This window comes from Prorops nasuta, unplaced genomic scaffold (assembly GCF_024137725.1).
Source record: "Prorops nasuta isolate Cenicafe-Biocafe unplaced genomic scaffold, Cenicafe_Pnas_1.2 PNAS00002, whole genome shotgun sequence".
NCBI lineage: Eukaryota > Metazoa > Arthropoda > Insecta > Hymenoptera > Bethylidae > Prorops > Prorops nasuta.
In genome coordinates this window covers 8,792,768-8,814,569 of record NW_027116799.1, presented here as the reverse complement: position 1 = coordinate 8,814,569, position 21,802 = coordinate 8,792,768, and the positions used below count along the sequence as shown (strand labels likewise).

The window sequence follows — 21,802 nt, the reverse complement described above, 5'->3', positions numbered from 1 at the left end:
GACGAAGAGATTCTTTCGGAACTCGTAAACAATACCGGAAAGCAGAGATCTTCTCAGCAGATTCGGTGGTCCCTCGGGAGGTGGAGCTTCATTTTTCTCCCTCTTCGAGAACGGTACAGTACGGTTCTTCCCTCTCAGCATCTCCCCCTCCCCCCTCCTTAGTCGAGCATCTCCACGCGATCTTCATCGCCACGGGACCAACCGTCTCTCTCCGAGATTTTCTGGTTCATCGACCCGAGGCATTGTTAGCCGATTTTATGGCAGCTTTGTAGTTCCTTAATTGAGAGAGCTGCCAGCAGCGCAAGACACACACACGTACACAGAAACCTCACGTTCCTTCATCTCGGTTATTTACATGAAACGATCCACCTGGTCAATACCTAGCAAGGATTAGATTTTGGAACATCGATTCCTCCGACGATTCACGCGTTTGACCTTGACTCGGACTCGACAAACATATGACGACCACGATACCTCATATATATATATATATATGTAATATAAACATCGCGATGAAATGAAAGGTTCTTCAGCGCAGGTGGCAGTTCGGCGGCGTCGAGTTTTGATTTTCTGCTTGGGGTAGTTGTGTCGTTATTGACGCTTCCGTGATTCGTCATCGGGTTCTTGCTCCACGAGAGACGACGTCGTGGAGGGGTTGGGGGGGGGGGGGGATGGTTCAGGACTATGAGTTCTCTTCCGCTTCTGCGGTTCGAGTACAAGAGGTGGCAGGAGTCGGTCGTTTCTCACACTCCTCCCCGTGCTGCGGCATCGTCGGCGTTTTCCCAATGGACGCTCATCATCCGGAAACCGAGGAAACCTCAAGGTTGAACCGCCTTGACCCCGCGAGCGCGCGCTCTGCACGCCGGCCGGGTACCTACCGTCCCCCATTCCTGCGGTCGCACGGCGCGGCCAGTAATCTCCACGACCCCCGCTGATGCTCCTCGATTATTATTACCCTTCGCGTCATTCGCGCCAACTTCGCGCGATATACACACATATATATATATATATATATATATGTACGCTACCAGAACGCTAATTATATCGAGCTTTTCATCCTTTTCAGGGGTTGACTCGTGGTGTATAGCAGCCTATATCGATACGAGGGGATCGCGGGCGATGCCTGCCATGCCTTTAAAGCCCGCGCACAATTATTCTTTCAATTATTTCCACTGTGGAGATGGTGCACCGCTCGCTCGATCCTCTGACAGATGAGATATGGCGTTGGCTAACCTCGGCTAAAGATAGCTCTATAGTGGCAAATTGACGCATCGGGAATCGGATAAATTGCCAGATAGGATCTGTCCTTCTTTGGTATTTAAAACGGTTCATTGTACGGCTTGCGCGCCTCTTCCCCGAAGCACCATCCGCGCAATTATATATATAAATATGAAAGTGTTCGAATCGTGTCAATCTCCTCGATTACGAGTCCTCACAGGTGCAATGTGTGCTTCTCCTGTCCTGCCCTGACTTGGCTTGGGCTTATTGGCCTCTTCTGTATAGAGAATTCATCAATGTATACACACAAATACATGTGCATAGAAGGTGTGCTACGCGTCATTGGATGATAATAAGTATCCTATATAGGAGGAGAACCGGTATATATATATATATATATATAACTAGACTCGTGTGTGTAGTGGTTTTTCATGCGCATTGCGTAAATCGGGGAAAGCGCCTCTTTGAAAATCTACTGGGATCCTCGTGACATGTTTGTCGCTCGAGCCAAATGCCAATTACGGTATATATATATATATATATATATATATATATATGTATACATATATAGGTAGCTTTTAGCGCAATTCGCTTAACGCTAATGAATGGTTTCTCCGCTGTGCTGCTAGTACTACTAGCTACTATATACCATATTACCACTACTATATACTACACTTGGTAAAAGAATTTGCGAAGCCATTAAGAAACTGTAAAACGCCAAAGCAAAGAGAAACACTCGGCTACCCTTCAATCAAACTGGAAAACAAAAGTTGCGCGAGGAAATCATTCTGCTCGGTGACCGTAAAGAAAAGTTTACATGGATTAACGAGAAATTCTCACCGCTCGTGTCTGTGTATGCGTTATATAATTTCCAGTTTGTTTCTAAGGAGTGTTTGGAATTTAAGCCAGTCGTTTAACACCTGGCGAGAATCAGGTCGCAGCTGCGAGAAAAATTCTTTATAAATCATCGGAAATCGCGACGAGCTTCCCGAGAATGTACACTTGCAAACTAATCTTCGTGTAAAACATATAGTAATGTCTCTAGATTTTTTTTTTCTACGGTTACTTGCCATCGAGAGGTACTATGTGTATATAACCTGATCTCTCGGTGAAGAATTATTATTTTATTTTCATCTCTGCAGCGATCGATGTCCCTTCGATCGAAATTAAATCCTATAACCACTAAGTTTTTCTCTTGAAAAATTGCATAAATTTATAGAAATTGCAACAAAATTTCCAAAACCATTTATGCAAATCAATCTTTGCCTAAAACATAGCAAAATCTCTAGATTTTTTTTTATAAAATTACTTATGGGATAAAGATACTGTATATGCATCGTGTTTCTCTTCGCGAAGAATTATTATTTTGTTCTATTTTTATCTCTATACGATCGAGATCTCCCTTCAGTCACAATTCAATCACACCCACTAAATTGTCCATGTGAAAAACTGATAACTTTACAGAAATCATGACGAATTTAATTCTTAAAACTATAATCGCATACCAATCTTCGCACAAAAGATTACAACGTCTCTCAATTTTTTATAAACTTTCTTGCCATCGACACACCACTATATATATGTATACCGCGACTCTCGTGGAAGAATGATGACTTTTTTCGATTTTCACCTCCGCGATCGATCTCCCCTGAGTCGAAACTCGGTCCTACAGCCATCAAGATTTCGTTGCTGGGTGGCAGGTGAAAACTGTTGGATAAAAAAAAAAAAGTAAAGAGTGTATCGAGGTCCCCCGTGGCAAAAGGAAAGTTTCGTCGGAAGATGGACGATCGGAGGAGGCGATGCGCGATGCGATGCGATGGGTGAGAGTGGAACCGGAGTGTCTGGCCCGCTCAGAGTCCAATGACCGAAATTTATCCGTATACGTGATACACGCGGTGAACCTGTTGCTCGCCTCGCCAATCGAAAGTAGGTGGGTCCCGACCACCGGCACACGCATTCCATCGACACATATATACATATACATATACCCCGATTGGCGAGAAAGTCGCGGAAGTCTCTCGTTTTTCAGCGCGCACTCCGACGTATGAAATATTATAAATATTTAAATACAAGTAAAAGCGTGCGTTATGAGCGATTTCTGCGACAAGCATTAAGAATTTTCTACACCTTCCGCGATAAAGTTTCTTTCGACGAATATCCAAGAACCTTCGAGGATCGATTATTTATATGTATAGGAAGCATATAGAAATGAGTCGAGATTCGTACTGCAAGCGTCGATTTTTTTGGCATCGAGCGAAGACACGAGAGAGCGAGCAAAGTTGGACAGGCGTTTCTCTGTAATAAGCGTGTAACGAGTGGAAAGAGGTGAGGAGGGGGTTGGGGGGGGGGGTAGAATTAATCGGATGAACGTATCGACGTGCGTGGCTAATCAAGTAGGCCGTCGATAAAGATGCAAAGCATATGGAGAGAAAAATGGAAAAATCGAGGATCGACCATTGTCGGGGGGCAGAATTAAGGAACGATCGGCGCGAGATGAAAATCGTCGGAGGTGGCCATTATCGATCGATCGTATACGCGAGGAGAAACGAGCTCGCGAAACGTGATTAGAGAAACTTGGCCTAATCGGTACACGCCGCGCCGACTTTTATGGAAACCGATCGCCGATCGGCTCGCTGCATAATGAAAGTCTCGCAGGCTAAAATTTCAACCGAAGAGGCCAATGAAAAATCACCATCAGGTGGATTCGAATCTCACTGGCGGAGAATATAACGGCGATTCCATTCTGCGATCTCGCCCGCTTCCTTTCCTCGCAGCTACATACCGATCAATTATTTTTTTCGCTGCTGCGCCGTACATGCGCGTGTCCCATTATTTCCCATTGCATCATGCACGGGTATGCGAGTGTATGTGCGCGATACGCGAGCGTTAAAACGGCTGCACGTGCGTGCAACGATAATAACGAGCGAGTGGTGGAATTTTTTCGAATTCGTTTATCAAATCGCCATAGAGTTTTGGCGTAAAGCGTATATATATATATATATATATATATATATGTATACGTAAAGCAAGACTGTACCGAGGGTTTGTTCGTGTGCGAAACGGGATTACTTATGTGTGGGACAGCTGATGCGAACAATGCGTGTACCGGAATAGTGAAAACGGTTTTGTTTCCACAGACTGGGTCCCGTTGGCTCTTTACGGCTTCATCGTCACGCTGTGGAAGTACGCACGAATCGCATTACGGAACTGCCAGTGCCAGTTCCTAGACAGAACTCTCCAATGGAATCCTCCGGAGAGATTATTCTCGATAAAAAGTCCTATATACATAAATATAGGTATATATACAGGGTGTCGGATTCGATAATGCCGAAGCGATTGATTCTTACAGAGCGAACGATTCGAAGAATAAAAGTCTCGTATCATTTTTGGATGCTGGTCTTGGTCGAAGAGTTATCGGGGATTAAACTTTTTTTTTCAAGGACATAATTCATAATTCGTACAATCCTTCGTCGACCTGGTCCTGCAGGATCGGGTTATTCAGGGAGAATATAGGAGATTTTGAAAGTTTAATTATCAGCGAGTAATTAATTAAGAGCTATGTATCTGGTTTTGAGAAAAGAGCATAAGAATTTGATCGTTAAAATGGCAGAATTAACCGCGTGGATGCACAAGTATGTGCATAAATCTATGGGAAGGGATGAATTAGCAGACGTTTAATTGGTTAAGCAATTTAGTTTAATTAAGAGAGGAGGAGATAAGGGAGGAGGAGAAGAAAGGGATAAAGAGGCGCGAGTGTGTGGTAGTGGGAGGGATGAGATTTGTGTAGGTCGGTTATGCAATATAAAACGAGCGTGTTCTCGGGATGGGAGAGAAAAAATCGGAGCGGGACGCGAGGCTTTGTTCGTTGGAGCATAACTGCTGGTGTTATCTAGGGATCTACGGCGTGGCTCGGGTGCGCTCGTAAAGCGAGCGAGCGCGCAGCGTTGCGGTAGGAGGAAGGAAGGCCGCGAACGAGTGTCGAGGGGTCCCTTTTAGAGGCGCAAGGGGCCTTAAGGCCCCCTCGGAGATGGCCCGAGCAGCTTCCTCTCGGCTACCGCGAGCTACTCCCCCTTCTATATACCTAATAACAACGATCGCTCGCACCAAATACACCGTTACTATTATTGAGAAACTGGCGCGTAGCTGTGTGTGCGCGCGCGCGCGCGCGCGCGCGTGTCACCTTCCTCCTCTTCCCGGGCAAACTCCACCGATTCTTTTCCACGCGATTCGCTAACGCTCGGCTATTGTCCTCCGGCGATTCTTTCGCACCACTTTATCGACATCTCCATTTGCCTTAGTCATATCCCAGGAATTCCAATTGTTCACCGATTCTCATATCCAGCACTGTCGCAACACATTTTAGTTTCTATTGTAGCATTTTTGTTCCTTCCACTTCTTTACTACCACGGCGCAGCAAATTCTTACTCATGCTGCTTTTTCCAGCTCTGACGCGCGGCTCTTGAGAAACACCTTATTCCGTTCTCAATGCTCTCCCTCCTTTATTGGCCATTCTTCCCCGAGCATAAGCGCGAGAGCCAATTTTAATTCGAACGATCCACCGCACACTTCTGCGATAATAATAACAATGTTACGGAATAATCACGACAGTCGGTTTTCTCCATGGGGAAAAATGCGTAATACGGTACAAGAGCTGAAACACGCGCAAAGAGTACTCTGTTTCTATGATAAACATACGAAACAAATAATTAATCTAACCTCGAAAGAATAAAAAATTAATATATATATAAGAGAGACAATTTCTCCGTTGATTCAATCGAGAGTTTGCGGATATTGGAAGAACGTGTTTTATTTTTGCCAGTGAGAGAGAAAGATCGGTCTTTGCTCGTGCATATAGTTTTAACGAGTGTGCGCGTTGATACCAGTGTGTAGGTAGCAAGGCTGTAAGAAGGATGGGCCCACGCAGCGTGTGTCCTACGCTGAGCCCACTCGCCGGTGTAAATGAAGCCTTAGAGGCCTCTACTTTGCTGCTGTAAAGCCACCTTATCGTCTGGACGTCGACATAGTCTCGGCGATATATCTGAGAATAACGCGCCAAGGATGACACCCCCGCGTGCGCTGAGAATCATACTCAGCGCGCGCGTCTTAGACAGAGAGAGAGAGGATCATCGCGTGTTGCGACAAACCATTGTAAAATTCCTCCAAGACTTTAATCCGACAGTGCTATATCGCGGCCAATGCCAGGCCGATTCGCTAAATTCGCGACGTTCAATTTTAATCAGCCCCCCTCCCCCTCTAAAGAGAAACCGAACAACGACAACTTCTTCTCTCCGCGACTTCGTTCCCAGTATTTCGTGTATCACTGACCCGAGAAACAGGAGAGAGGTCTCTGATCAATTAGCAACTTTACGACAAATTTCACCGGCTTTGCCAGCCAATCGAGTTCTCCGCTGCTCAGCTTTCCTTCCCTCGGGCTCTCTATAGTTTTCAACCTGCGTTATAAGCCATACGAGAGAAAAAGAGAGAATATATATATATAGGAGGAAGAGAAATATTCTTGTTCTCTCGCCGGCGTGGCGCGGCTTACCTGCACCGTTTAATTTTCCTACGACCGTTCATCTTCGGGCCAAATTCTCTCCCTTGGGCGACACCTTGATCTGCCCAGGACGTATATATATATATATATATATATATATATATATATGCGATACGCGTGCATTTATCGAACGCTCAACTTTTATTACAAATGACCGTGAACCGAACCGACCACTCGCATTAATTGCCACTGACGCTCCATATCCTATATGCGATTGACTCGCGAAACTTTAATCGCACCGATGATCATCATCCGATAACAACCATAAAATTCTATTAACTCTGCCCTGCATGAATACAAGGCAAGTTTTTTATTCCCCTATTATTATCGTAACAATAAATATTTGTATCGATATTACGAGAGATTTGCTTAATCGATGTATAATAAAGTAACATTTATCGTGCAAATGAAAAGGTTGGGTTGATTGATGTAAATATATAAATATTATTATGGTATTTGCAAAAACTTGTTCGTGTCTTACACAAAAGACTGCAATTGATTAATAACCGAAGAAAATTAATGGCAAACTTATTCGTTCGCGTTGGCTTTGTAAAGCTCATTGTGAGCTGGATTATAATAATCACGGATAAATTATCTCTATGAATTTTTTTATATCGATATTACATCCTTTTTTGCTTCACTCCCACGTACTAAAAATTCTATGACAAAGAGACTCCTGAACATAGAGGCGAAAGTGTTTCGTTGAAAATTTTCGACGGTTTAACCTTGAGGAGCCTTGGCTTGGCAGGTTTCGTCAAAGAGTGACGGGGAGAGAGAGAGAGAGAGAGAGAGAGAGAGAGTACTTGTTAAAAAGATATATAATCACTTAGAGTTTAGCAAAAAGGTTAAATGCCGGTTACCGACACATTGTTGCTGCCGCAATTTATTCGCGGCTTCCCAACGCGCGCAAAGTAATCTCTCGAGGGAAGAATTTAACTGTGATCGAGAGGAGGCCGGACAGCGGCGTATCGTGTTCGGCTCGAAATCAACCGGGTTAGAATTATTATAGCACGAGATATTGCACCTTCCGCTAGCCGGTCGGCGAAACGAGCCTTTATGGACGTTCTCCGGCCCTCGGATTTCTGGCCCGAGGCCTCTAATACTACACATATAAAGACCTATTATGATTCTGGCGTAGACGTTTGAAAAAAAGAAAAGATAAAGGAACAAGAGAGGGGGCCGAATGGAAATTTCGCTCGTAAACGAAACGATGCTCCAATTTGAGTCCCCGCTAAAACAAGAGTGAACCGATCCGACGTAGTTACAGGCATAAAGATCGTTTAATGTCGTTCGAAGGAACGTGGAATTTTATAGTGAGACGCGCGCTATACGTAGGTGCTAATTAGCGGTAACGCGAGTCGAGCAAACATAGGTGAGACTTGGAAGGTTGTCAAGGACATTGACACAACGATTCCTACGCTTCGAGCTGAAAGCTGGCAGCGGAGAAGGCATAAATCATCGCCGGAGGCAGGGAGCGAGTGGTAATTACGCAAAGTATTCTCATTGATCGAGCGAAAGGACGAATGAAGCTGCAACCAGCAGCGATTGCACCACGTTAAGCTAAAATCGCTCGTGTTCCAATGGCCGACTGCTTTCGAGTTAACATTTGGAAACAAGCTCTGCTGTCCCGAAGAATTCTGCAAATTTCCGAAAAAGACCACTTCTCGGGAATATAACTGATACATACGTCGAGTTGAGCTTACAGAAACGTCCCACGAACGTTCTATACACATGTACTCGCGTAGTTTGCGGGGAATGCGAAAGACGTAGATGCGGAGTGCTCGTATATAAGGACGAAGGCTTTCGGGCCAGGAAGCCCCCGGCCGCGCTCTGCGCTCTTCCCAACTCAAACAATCCCTTCTAGTGAGTTTACCTCGTCGAGTCTCGCTGCGGAGCAACTTTGTAATTACAGTTTCCCTACTTTTTTTTCGCACACAATTTGTAATTACTGTCACCCCGGACGTTGACATTACCGCCTCGTAATCGACCGGCGTACAACGTTGAAATCGCAATGTCGAATGTTTTAAAAGGTCACTGACCCGCAGCGCTATATACACATGTATAGCAATAATGGCGATGTTTCTGAATAACAAAAAAATGGCTTCCTGTATAAATCGGAAAAATCGGTTCTGCGTGCGGAGTGTGTATATAGTCGAAGTAGCGCGCGCAAGGGTGAACGCGATGGAGGAATGTGCCAAAGTATGTGGAGTTTGGTAGAGAGAAGGTGTGTAAAAAGAAAGGTGAACGAGTATGGCGCGGTGATATAGCCTCTGTCTGGTAGAAAGTTTGTCGAGGACTGCAGCGTTCGTCGTGCGAGCCTCTCTCTCGCACACTTCGATGAGCTTTCTCCGTTTATCTGTTCCCTCTCTCTCTCTCTCTCTCTCTCTCTCTCTCTTTCTCACTCTCTCGTTCCCCTTTCGTTAGCCAATCGAGCCGATTCCCGCCGCCGTCGCGCCGGAGGTAGAGCAATTAGTCTGGGATCGTTATGCTATATGCGTGGCGCACGTGCGGTAATCAGTTCCATAACATCCGAGGTCATTCCAGTCAGCCGCGATATTTTTCATTCGGTCGCTTATAACGGTGCAGTCTGCCCTTTTCCAAGCGTTTCTCTTTTCAAGAAAATTCCGTGCAATCTTGAATCTCTGGTAAATATATATATATATATATCACTCGTGGCCCTTTCTCTCGAATCGAGCTACCGATCGCTGCACGTTTTTACCTGCACACACCCTTCACGCATATGCGGCTCGTACACCCTCCTGCATCTCACTCGCTCTCTCTCAGGTGGAGAACTTAACGACCCGAAGAACGTAATACTGGAGAACGCGAATAGGAATGAGGAAACGCCGACGGCCGTTAACTTATTTCGTCCGGGACACCGCAGAAACGTTGCTTAAGGTCAGCCGGCTGGAGCGAACCTTTATTGTATATATATATATATAGTTTCGTGCTTCGGTAATATGCAGCGAATCCGCGGGTCTCACAAATATCTTACGGTACCTTCTTTCTTTCTATATTTGTATATATATATATATATATATATAGTATTGTATAGGTACATGTGTGTATTTAGGGGAAGTGAAAAAGGCTCGTGTGTGCGACTGCGTGCCGTAATCCAACAGAGCGATTCGGTAGCTGATTTTACGTTTGGCAGGAGCGGCCGCATCATAAGGGAAAGACCTTTTAGGAAAATGGCGCATAAGTTAGTCCTGAACGGATGCTAATGTGCGGGGAACGTCAGGGTGCAGCACGATATTGCAAAATATCGCTCACGTTTTCGCCGCTTCTTCGGCTTTCCCATATCTCGCTTATCAAAGTCACGATTACAAAGGTGTATTAAGATTCTCGTTGCCACTCACCGAGTTGCGCTGGACACACCGGAAGTGGCGCGAGAAATCCTGCGAGCGACGGCAGAACGGCAAAAACTGCAAAAGAAAACCACGAGATTTTCACTATCGTTTGTATAACAGTTGCAGGACGCTTCTTCGTTCTTCTTCTTCAGGATCATCGCGTATCGATTTCTTTCGTCGAGGGGGAGGTGGATGACAAAGGCGTGTGGGAAAATGTGAGACCAACTATACACACACACACACACTATATATATATATATAGAATGTAAGAGGAAGGAGAGATTATGCCGAGACGTTCGTAGTCCGACGCACGATAATCATCATAACGGGCACATCCTCGAGTGTACCAAAGCTAGCCTCGGTTTCTTCTTCAGCTTACTTTGGTAGGCGAGCACAATACTATACTGGTCGCTCTCCCCCCCCCCCCCCCTCCTTTATGCCCCCTACACAAACCACCACTTCCTCGTTTCCCAAGGTAGCTGTCCTTCCGTCGTTCGCCCGCCCACCACCTTACACACAACTTATTCATCTGGATCCGCTCCGCTAATCTCTCTAATGTCCACAAATCAGCATTTCAATCAGTTACGTCTCCATTGCCCGTTTCTCAATAAACCTCCCTTCGGACGCGTTTGTCACCTTACAAGATTGATCCGTGGGCCGATTGCTGAAAATTGATGGAATCTCGAAGAATCGGAACAAGATCCGGAAGCGTTCTCCAGTAAAGATCGGTATCGATTCGAAAGATATCGCGTATGCTTTGGAGAAGAAAAGAAGGTCGGAAAAGGGTCAGATGTTGGAGCATGCTTCCTCCTGACGCGGGAATAGGGGAGAAATTATAGGTGGAGCAGCGTGCGCGCAGGCGCGCGCGCGAGCGCTTGGCATTAAATCGCGTTTATGCTTCGCTATGTGGCGATTACCGGGAGAGCAGCGCCGGAGCGGCCATCGGCGAACGTAGCGGCGAGCGAGTAGCTTGCAATTGGCACCGACTCGCTTCGCTTTCATCTCGATCCTTTTCGCATTTACTCGAAAATCTCACGGACCAAACTTCCGTTCTCCGATATCGACTCGCCAACCACTTCGCTTAATGTTATACGTACATTCCTCGTTATGATCTTTATGCACTATATTTTCGTAATAAAAATTATATAATTCGATTTACGCGGTTATATTATTTTGGGAAATACGTGATTTCGCTTGCCGTGCTTGTGGTATTTGCCATGTGGATCGAATAGGGTTGCGTTGCGTATATGATATACACATACACACGCGCGCGTAGAGGTTAGTCTCTCTCGCGTAATGGGATACTCGGACTGGGAGAGAGAGAGAGAGAGAGAGAGAGAGAGTGAAGGAACGTCGAAGAGCGTGCTCGGGCGTGAACGCGGAAACACCGCCTGCGCTTTGCATGCGCACTATGACACTTCCGGTCAGGCCAGATCCTATCTCCACGACGAAAATTAGCCACGCGACAGTCTCCGCTTCGTGCGTCAAGTCCTGCCGCTGGAAAATCAAAGATTTACGACGAGAAACGTCGATTTATGCTTATTGCTCTCACAGCTTAATAAGCATTATGTCATTTGCTCGAATCATCGATCAAACCTCGCGTATATATAAACCTCGGACATTCTATTTTTATTTCGACAATTCTAATCTAAAACGTAATAAGCTTTCCACGAGGTATAATTTATGACGAGTTTCCAATCTCTACGCTGAAAATTCCTCTTAATGCAATTTCTCTGAAAATAATAGTTTTTTCTTTTGATTAATTATTATTAAGAGCCTCGCTCGTTATAATTTTTCTACAACTTATGATACAGTTGAGAGTTTCTCGAAATTGATAAGAGCACGAGGCTTTTAATTATATCAATTAATTATCACGTAAATAGTCGTTCGATCGCTTGTTCTGATTCGAGAATATCGTCTCGAAACATCTCGCTTCGATGCGTATCCACCACGGCCTCTTTTTTCGCCGGAATATCTATACTATAATTACACCGGCGCGAATATTCATGTACGGCACGCATCGGTTATATATCAATCCATAGAAAGAAGCACGCGAGTTCTCACGCGAACGGTCTCTTACGCTCAATGGAGAAAATAGTATCGCGATAAATAAAGTCTAATGTAGTCAGCGCATTAGAAGCAACGATCTTAATGAATTCCATTAATACATTACAATATATAAATGAGAGATAATAAAAACCACTGGCTCGCGATAACATCATTCGTGCATATATATATATATATATATATATATATCTATATCGATAGTAAAAGAAATTATACTATATCGACTTTACAACAGAAAACGGAATATTTCGAGCGTGAATAATGTTATCGTTGCTGGTATTCCTCGGAGGAATTTTCACACTGACCCGAGTTTAAGGACAAATTAAATTACGAATAAGATGACGAATTTTCTAGCAAAACGCGTAATCACGCTTGGTCATAATAAATAAGCGGCGGTGCTACTTTAGAAAGTATGCCAGGATTTTTGCGACTGGCTATAAGCGCATATAATAGCAGACTTTCTATACAAGCTAGCTATATATGTGTATATATACCAGTTCCAAAGTAAACCGTCAGATGCAGCAGTGTCAAGGTCAATGTCGTACGAGAACCGTTAACCCCTCGTGGCGTTAATGGTGGATCGACGTGGGCCACTTGTCCGGAAAACGCGTGAAAAGTCATTTACATCGATGGAGACGCACAATTCATCACGCGTGTGTGGCACTAGGATCGCCTTTTACACACGCAAGCAGAATTTTTCATCCTCTTCGTTACATGTATTGTAGACCTCATTTTTGTCGGGAAGGCTACTTTGGGAGAATGTTGGTGGAGAAAGAAACAATTAAACTTTCTATCATGCCCCTTGTCAGAGCGCTCCTTTTATTTCCTGGCCTCTCTAATTTTTGGTTGTCATTGAAACACCATATAAATACTCCGCTTGCTTTATTACTACTGCTCTCTTCTCAACGATGATCTGTCGCGATTAACTACCTACAGCGCTCAGATCGCCCATTGTTACATTTAAAATGATGACTACGTCACCTACAATATATATATATATATATATAGGAGGCGTGGGTACTACAATATTTAACACGTTGGATAGCACATCGAATATCTTACAACGTAATTCATATCGTAATTCATATAGAGCCGTCAGTCAACGGTAAGCCCGCCTGTGACATTCAACGCGTTGACTCGCATCGAATCTTCGCGTTTGCTCGTGTAAATTCGGCTTGAGCCACTACCGCACCAACCACTAGTCCGGAAAACGCGAGAAGAATCGTTCACACTGACGCAAATGTGGAATCGACGAGGCGCGCGAGGCACTCGATCGAATTTCATGCAACGAGAATTTTTCTTCGTCCCATTATGCAAGGCACGCTGGTATTATCTTTAACTCGCGTCGAATCTCCGTTTGCTCGTGTAATTCCTACGGTAGGATCGAGTTATTACGGTGTACTGCGAGAGGAATGTTTTGCTGGGGCACAGTATACATATATATACTATAGAGCATAGCATATAGACGGCGTTGGAAGCACGGCGGCGCGCGAATCGGCCGATGGGCTCGGAGCGAGCGCGAATGCCAGAACACAGCGCAGCGCACAACTCGCGCTGGAAATTGTCTTATCGAGTCGAAGGATGTCAAGAACCGCTGGAGCGACTCGCCGTAGGCATTTCTGTGTCCTCGTCGTCCTCGCTATCCGGTATCCAATGACTACGCGCGATCTTCTCTCAGCCACTCTATATATATACGTATACACATAACCTAACTCGCGCAGGAAATCACGGAGATCATCCCGATGAATATTTCATATCGCTGATTCTACAAGTTCCACGCGATACTTTCCTCCTTCTTTTGGAAAAATGCCCATCGGAAATAATTACAACCGAGTGTACGTGTGTGAGAATGTCCTTATCGCGTCGATAGGAGGTGGGGAGGACTCTTCTAGCTGTGAACGGATGAGTTTCATTCGCGAGGCATCTGGGTCAGGCTCGAGTGTACATAACCTGGCACGCCCATTTCTTCGCACCTGCGCATGCGCCGGCAGACCTAGTCTTTCAGATTCGAGACGTAGTTCGAGACGAATGAGAGAAGGGGGAGCCAGGAGGATGAGTGGCAAAAGCAGCGAGGGAAACGGAAAAGAGTGTATATCATCGTAGATTTGCCGCCATTAGAAATCATCGCTCGCTCTCGAGGAATTTCAGAATGCGGAAGGAAAGCCGCGGAGTAAGCGAGTGAGAAGGATGCGCAAGTTGTGCTGAAAGAAGAAGGCTGGAAAGGAGAGGAAGAAGAAGGTAGGAAGAGAGAAGGGGGTCGGTCGAGATATAGTCGGTAACCCGAGAAGCCAGTCGTTCCTTCCTTTCGGTACGCAGCCTCGTTCTAACCTCTTCCGTTCTCTTGCTCATTCTCTAGTAATTTTACCACCCTTCCTACCACCCCCTCTTCCTCTGAATTATCAAATAAAAGCACGGAAAATAAAGCAGCTTAGAAATTAATGGAATTCTTGACTGCGTTGCTGCTGTCCGCGGATCAGTCAAGCTGTGCGTAGCGATAGAACGTAGTACAGAACGCGCAGCAGTCAACATCCATTCCCCCATCCCCCTCTTGATTCTCGGATCCAGCGAGTCTTGAAGAGAGCGCGCAGCACACACCAGCCGCTATTCTCTTGTCGCCGTTATTTATTGTCTTATTATTTATCTTGCATCGCATGGCTTATCATTGATCTTCGTTCCCCACTGACGACGTAATAGTCCTACGAAGCTCGACCATAATAATATCGGCGCCATTCTACAATCTCCCCAACGATTTCCTCGCTTTGCCGGAAGCGTCGAATTCCCCATGACAGTTTCCTCGCTCGTACACGACGCACTAATAAACGCGAGCACCTCTCTTTTACAGAAAATCATAGATTCTATAATTGCATATTTTTCGAGCATAACGTCGTGTCAAGATTATCGTGAAAGTCTTACGTTTTTATGGTGTATTTGTTAAGGAAGAAAATCTGTAATTCCAATGTTTATCTGCTTTCACGAGCCTGGAGCGTTTAATATATTTAATACAGGTATATCTCTATAATGAAACTGGACTGGGAGAGCTCGTATCTCGCGATATTGATCGGTGAGAAAATCTTTTCGAGCCTCTTGTCTCTTTACGAGTTATTAACGAGCGTCGTGGTGCGTTAACGACGTCTCGCCGGCCAATTGGAAAGCGGCTATTAACTCGAGCAATTGACAATATTCGCCAATTGGAAAGTTTTCGGTGAATACTTACGCGATGACCAAGTATGTGGTAGCCAGTGGCGCGCGTGTTCTTTCGGCAATCGCGGGATAATTGCGATGTCGTCGGTGTATAATGCCCCATTCGTGCATGCCTAATTAGGATTCCAAACGCGTTGCTTACCGTCCGTCCGGCTACGAGGCATTATGAGGAATCAGGCGACTTAGCGCAGGGCTGAACAAAGGACATGGAATCCTTCTCCGCTTACCTTCCGATTGCTATATAGCCTATACGAGTCTTACCGAACCACAGAAAGACTCGCTTGAATACTAAACCAGAGTGGAAAATCGTGTCGACTATTCAGCTATTTTTCAAATCACAAATTTAGCTACGTTCAACGTATCGCCATTCGTTAAGATGATCCACGATCTCAACTGCCTACTATGTTTATAATAATAACGATCGAACACAGGAATCCGGAAGGAAAGTATAAAATCTCTTCGACGTACGAATATATATACATATATATATATATATATATATAGTTTACGTATGCCGGAAGCCAACGTGAGTTCCAAAGCTATTACAGTCATTAACCGTTTCAGCCAGGATTCTTCTGATAGGAGTGCTTTGAATTTGGATAACAGATATTTGCGAGGAGATTGAGGTAGGTCAGTGGAGAAACGAAAGACGAAATTGCTTAGTAAATGGTTAACTGACGTAAGAGGGACTTGTTTAATTCATAAGAGTTATGCCTGGTTATAACGTGTGTATATAGTATATAGTCGTAGTCGGTTGTAATTTAATACCCGATGACTTGGAGATTCCCGCTTTGCTCTTCCGACGGTTATCTGGAAAACAATTAAGACTTTCCACATGCGTGCACACTCCGCCTCACAAATCGAACAAAAGTGAAATCTCCCTCGTTACGATTCAGAACAATGTAGCCAGTCCTTTCAACAATTTCAGTTAATTTCCCATTAATAATTCATATGTTTATTCCGTGCTTCCATTCTTGAATTCTTTCAAAATGGAATGAGTAATATATATATATACATATACACATAAATAATATGAAATCGTGTCGTAACTGGAGCATGAATTGTGCCATAATCTCCTTCCAAGGAAGCCAACGATTCCCATCATTATCAGCAGTGTTGTTATTATCAAACGACTGGATTGGTTTTCGGCCAATTGTTTACGTACACGGTTGCTGATGAATTCATAGGATTGAAAAAGAAGAACGAGTAGAATTAAGAGTGCGGAGCAAGTAGGAAGAAGCAGAGTCGAGGCCATCTACCTTCGTTAACACGGGGTGGGGGTTCGTATAACTATGGTACATCGTCCTAAGTACGTAATCACGTAGGCATTGTGCTAACTCGCGAATAATGAAAGCCGCCGGGCCGGGAGAACGCAAGAGCCGTGAATCCTACTACACATCTAGCCATTCTAGCCAGCTAAGCCTTACAGCCACACAGAGCTAGCTCTCTGCCTGCCTGCCTGCCTCCTGCCAGGCCAGGCTAGACGGAATGGAATGGTGCGCGTGCGCGCAACAATTGGCCAATGAGAGAGAAGAAGAAGATTAAGAAGCAGCAGCACCGCCACCAACACCATCATAACCACCAGTGTTGGAGAAAGAAGGAAAAGCTTGCTTGGGAAATAAAGAGAAGAGAGGAACTTGTGTGTGTGTGTGTGTGTGTGTGTAAGAGAAGGGGGGAGGGGGGACGCGAGGTATGCGCCACTGCAAACAAACCATAACACTCGCACCTAGTACACCCTGCGGGACGGTTTACGCACTGCCACGTCTCCTTCTTCTTCTTCTGCTATTGCTGCTGCTGCTGTTGGTTGGGGTGAACGACACGCGGAATATCCAGGTCTCTTCGCGTCCTTCCTCTCGACGACCATCTCGCAAAATCTCACCATTTTCCCCAAAACATTTCCAGCAAATTTATAAAACCTCCAAGATTTCCCAAACTCGAGGAATTCTCGCGTAAATTCTTGAGTCATTATTCGGTTCTCGTAGTATGAAGTATGTACAAGGTGTAGGAGCAAGGCTGGGTTTAATGTTGAATAATTGCAGCTCGTGGACGAAACTCGAGGATTTTCAAAGGAAACGCTTGGAAGAACAACTCGAATTAGTCGTTTCGCTTTAGGATAGTACTGGGAGAGGCTACGGATTTATGGAGTCTCATTAGGAATTTCCATTCTAATCCTTAGAGGCGAGAGTATTGGGAAAGTTTCGAGATTGCAAGGCCGAAATTCACACGGGTTCGTGTGCTTGGTTTGTTTTCTTAGGTTATACCTGATGTGTACCGGGAAACGTTTAAAAAGTCGCTTGCTCCTGGAAATGAAGAATTCGATCGTAAAACCTGCAACGCTCGCTGTTCTCTCACGTTTCACACAGGCCAGAGCCGAAAACAAATGAGAGAAGAGGGAAACCCGCGTTCGCTTGCTCGCGCGCGCCAACGAACGATTGTGATTCTTTAAAAAGAGAGACACACGAGAGAGTGATGCGATTGGACGGGGTTGAAACAATAAACGACGAGTTTTCACTCGGTTTTCTTTGTCGACGCGCATGGAAAAATGCATCCTGGGATTCCCATGCTGCTGCTGCTGCCGTCGAAGAAGAAATAGCATCGCGTGTGTTAACGGCCATCCGTCTTCGGCCGATTGTGTCTCTGCGCGCCGGCGAATTCCCTCTTGTTATGGCCGACGGACGAGATACCGAGGGGCGCGCGAGCGCACGCGCACGCGCACAGACCTATAATTCGCACTTATCCCAAGAAAAATTCCTCGATCACCGTTTATCGAGCGTTGCCCGTTGACTGTGTTGTTGTTGGGTTGCTGTTGCGCGAACCGGTAGGTCCAACCCCTTTGTAATTGTTATTGTTTTTTTCGTCGGACCAACAGAGCCAAACTCAAACTCACTCGCCGGAGTCACTTTCTCTTTTTAACGATGCGCCGAATCTGCGATCTACCCACGTGCGACCGCTTGTACGAAAGGGAACGTGCTTACGACCAAGGTTTCTCGTCTCCAACGATTACTCCGCTCGTAAAAAATGCAAGTATCCACTACGCGCGAGCTCTACTATATTTATATATATCTGCACGAGAACGATATAATGCGATAAAAATGGCGATTGGCGAAAAGGAGAGTTTATTTGGGGTACAATCAGTTTCGGTAGACCGGTCTGAAAATCGTCCTATCGTGTTTGCGTGCTTATGCTAATTCTCCGAAAGGAAAGTAAGGTATTTACGCTCAAATGAAAATTCAGTTTCAACCAGGCTTTCTTTCCTCGCTGCGATTGTCTGGAAAGACGCGTGAGCGTGTTTTATATACTGCCTTATGGTGTGTATCTCGGCTGGAATCAAGTTAGGAAGAGGATGCGCCAAGAGGAGAAAAAAAAGTCTCTGAGGAAAACAATTAGCGATTATATTGTTCGAGCGATTTTGCACGATGAAAAATAACGATAGGGTTTGTGGAAAGTTGCAGTGAAAGTGTCTTATGCAAAACGCGTTTCGTCGCTTCTTATTATCTATGTACCTTCGGCTTCTCGATCGCGTTAATAATAAAAATATCAACGCGTAGATGACTGTGTTTTGTTGGCAAATCGCGATCGGTCCCTTTGTGTGCCACGAGAGATTCCTTTATAAGCGTGGGAACACAGCTACGAGGTCGTTTTCAATTTGGTTCGATATAATAGGGCGATAAGTAGAGTTTGCGAAATTCCTCGAGTTTCATTGCTGGAATGCGGGGGGAGGGGTGTCTCCTAAGTGGTACCGTGGGTTCTAGTTTGGTGGTTCGAAGAATAAGTACTTTTAACCGGTACGATATATATATATATATATTTATGAAGCGAGAGGAGTAAGTGGGGCTAATAAAACTGATAAACCGTGAATTTTAAATAGGGCAAAAGTCTGTTATAAATTTGAAGTTTCAGTGCGAGAGAAAATCGTTTATACGGACTGGTACACCTATTGGCAAAAGAGGTACTTGTCACGCCCTACAGCTAGAACGTAAACATTCATTCAAAAGTAATTCCAAGAGACGTACATTTTTTGTTGACCGAGAATTCTTTGAATGTAAATAAACAGAAGCTTCGAAAAGGTTTTATTCCAAGAATTAGAATTTCTCAGTCATATTATTGAACGGAGATAAATATTTACTTAAATTCTACATAACTCTATGTTATGGTGCTTGCAAAGTGCCTCGCTCGGTGTTTACATGTACACACACATATAGTATATGTATAGCTGAAGCAGGGAGACACTGAAATGATGTCTCAACCGTGATTTTCTGCAGGGGAGTGTAGAATTTTGTGGAAAAAATGGTCGCGTGTTGTTTGGTAGCTCGTGCTTAAATCAAGAATAAAGGCTCCCTTAACTGGTAGGAGGTTTTGTGGAGAACGGTGAGCGTATACATCGTCGACGCGCAGCACAATAGCGTTCTACGTTATTAATTCAAGGTTTTATAGAAGGTTGTGTGGCTGGGCGGCTCTTTCTCTTCATGGCTCGGAGACGCGGCCGCACGTTTCTCCGATCGCTCTCGCCTATTCATCGGCCTCTTCCTCCTCCTCCCCTCCTCTACTAAGTCCACTATGCACGGTGCACGGAGAAAAAGCGACGAAAGCACCGCGGTAAATAACCAGCTGCTGTTAATTCGAGGCTTTATCGAGCGTAAGTCCAGGACTTGTATGTTTTACAGCCAATCTAGCCGCATATCTCATGGATCCCTTTTATTCCCTTTTCATCCAAGAGACAGCGCGCGATTCGCTTCGTTAGTTTCTTCCATTCTCATATAGCGCGAGCGAGCTACTTTCTTCCTTCCTCTCCTTTACTTCCCTCATCTCTCCACATCTGTTAATCTCGCCGCTACTCCTATAAATATCTTAATTGAAACAATATATATACACGTATAACTTGCTTAATTAAATTTCCCTCGATATTTCACCATAACGTGCGCTCACGCTTCGGTAAATATTTTTTCAGAAAACCTAGAAGCGAATGCTTGGACGATGGACCGAAGAACCAACCAACCCAACCGTCATGGAATATCGGCAAGAAGCGAAGGAAGAGTATTTGGATTTTTCCGAAGAATCAATAGCAGCGAACCTCTTATATATGTATAGATAGGATTATATCGAAAAGAATAAAAGGTGTGCGGGTTGATTTTATTGGCTCGGCACGCGCTGATGACTGTTTGGCCCATAAATAAATTACCTCGGTGCGAGTCCTTGGGGATCCTCGGGTGCATATATCGCACAGCTGTTCGGCTCGGCTCCTCCGCCGAGTAAATCAATTTTATCGCGCCGCATGGCTGCTTACACGGCCTCGCCAAGGGGGTTGCTCGCTCGCTCATGCCGTACAGCCTCGCGCGCGAGCGCGCGCATTTCTTCGGCAGCGGCAGTAGGGGGGGGGGGAGGAAGGAAGGAAGGAAGGAAGGAAGGAAGAAGCTTTACCACCTGTGCGCGCCACGCCGCGCCACACCGCGTATATATATATATATATACATATATGTGTGTGCGTGTGTACGTTCCATGACGCGTCACTCCGGCGTCAAAGGTCAACTCTTCTGTTTAATAAGTATACACAAGCCGGAGGTCGCTTGTCGCTTCTACCACGAAATTCGCGTTGCCTCTGCGCGACTATCTACTATCAGCCTGGGTCAGAGGCTAATGCACCTTCGTGTACCACGCGAGTTAATCACCTCGTGCAGCCCTTTCCCTATACAACCTTGTCAACCCCCTCCTATACGATCTTTCCAATACAGCGTGTCCTTGTCATCCTTCATAATTCAATAATTCTCCTCTCCTCCTCCTTACGTTCATACGCTTCCATTGAAAATTATCCATTTTACTTTCTTCTTAATGAGAATAATCCAACTTGCGCCTAATTAATTCGTTAATTAATAAATCTACGTACATACCTTTCTACGAACAGCTGAATTACTAATTATTCCACCGATTTCTCTGTAGGTATATAAATAATATATACTATATTAATTCAATTTCTATTCATTGGTCTATACATATATATATATAGGGCTTATCGACGAATCCAGGCGAGTGGGCGTAGCAATTACGGAGACAAGAGAGGAGAGAGAAACTGGGATTTTTTCGAGGGAAGTATAAAATCCGCGCGATGGAGTTGGCGTGACGCCAAATGGCGTGTTGCTTATAGGAAGCCCGTTACAGTATCTAAGCACCGGCTTGTCTAATCTCTAAGCATCCCGATTGCCAGTCTTCTCTCTCGGCGTGCAACGGTCCATCGCTGCGCCGGAGCAACGGGGCTTTTCGCGAAATAAAAATCGAACTAGATATCTGTCCAACCCCCCCCCCCCCTCCCCCGGTCATCCCTCTCTAAATCTACCAACCTCTAATTACGGCTCTCGTTTATTACGTATATAAAAAAAAGAAATGAAAATACTCACCGCACGTGTTTTGCCGCGCGCAA

At 45.0% G+C, this 21,802-nt stretch overlaps 1 protein-coding gene and 1 long non-coding RNA gene across 6 annotated transcripts in view; one reads left to right on the top strand and one right to left on the bottom strand.

Annotated features, from left to right (window-relative positions):
* LOC136780065 (serine/arginine repetitive matrix protein 2-like) overlaps positions 1–21,802 on the bottom strand; it is a 47,357-nt gene that overhangs the window by 13,372 nt on the left and 12,183 nt on the right. Inside the window, exon 2 of one of the 5 annotated variants that reach the window (XM_066738130.1) lies at positions 10,132–10,197. The exons of 3 other annotated variants lie outside the window; for them this stretch is intronic. The gene's annotated coding sequence lies outside the window, so the exon portion shown is untranslated. Of the gene's footprint in view, positions 1–4,255; positions 4,354–10,131; positions 10,198–21,802 lie in introns of those variants that run through there. One more of the 5 variants, XM_066738140.1, reaches the window with a different exon arrangement.
* Positions 13,347–20,546, top strand: LOC136780181 (uncharacterized). Its single transcript, XR_010823726.1, has 2 exons — positions 13,347–14,427; positions 20,339–20,546. It is a non-coding gene; the product is annotated as an uncharacterized lncRNA (long non-coding RNA).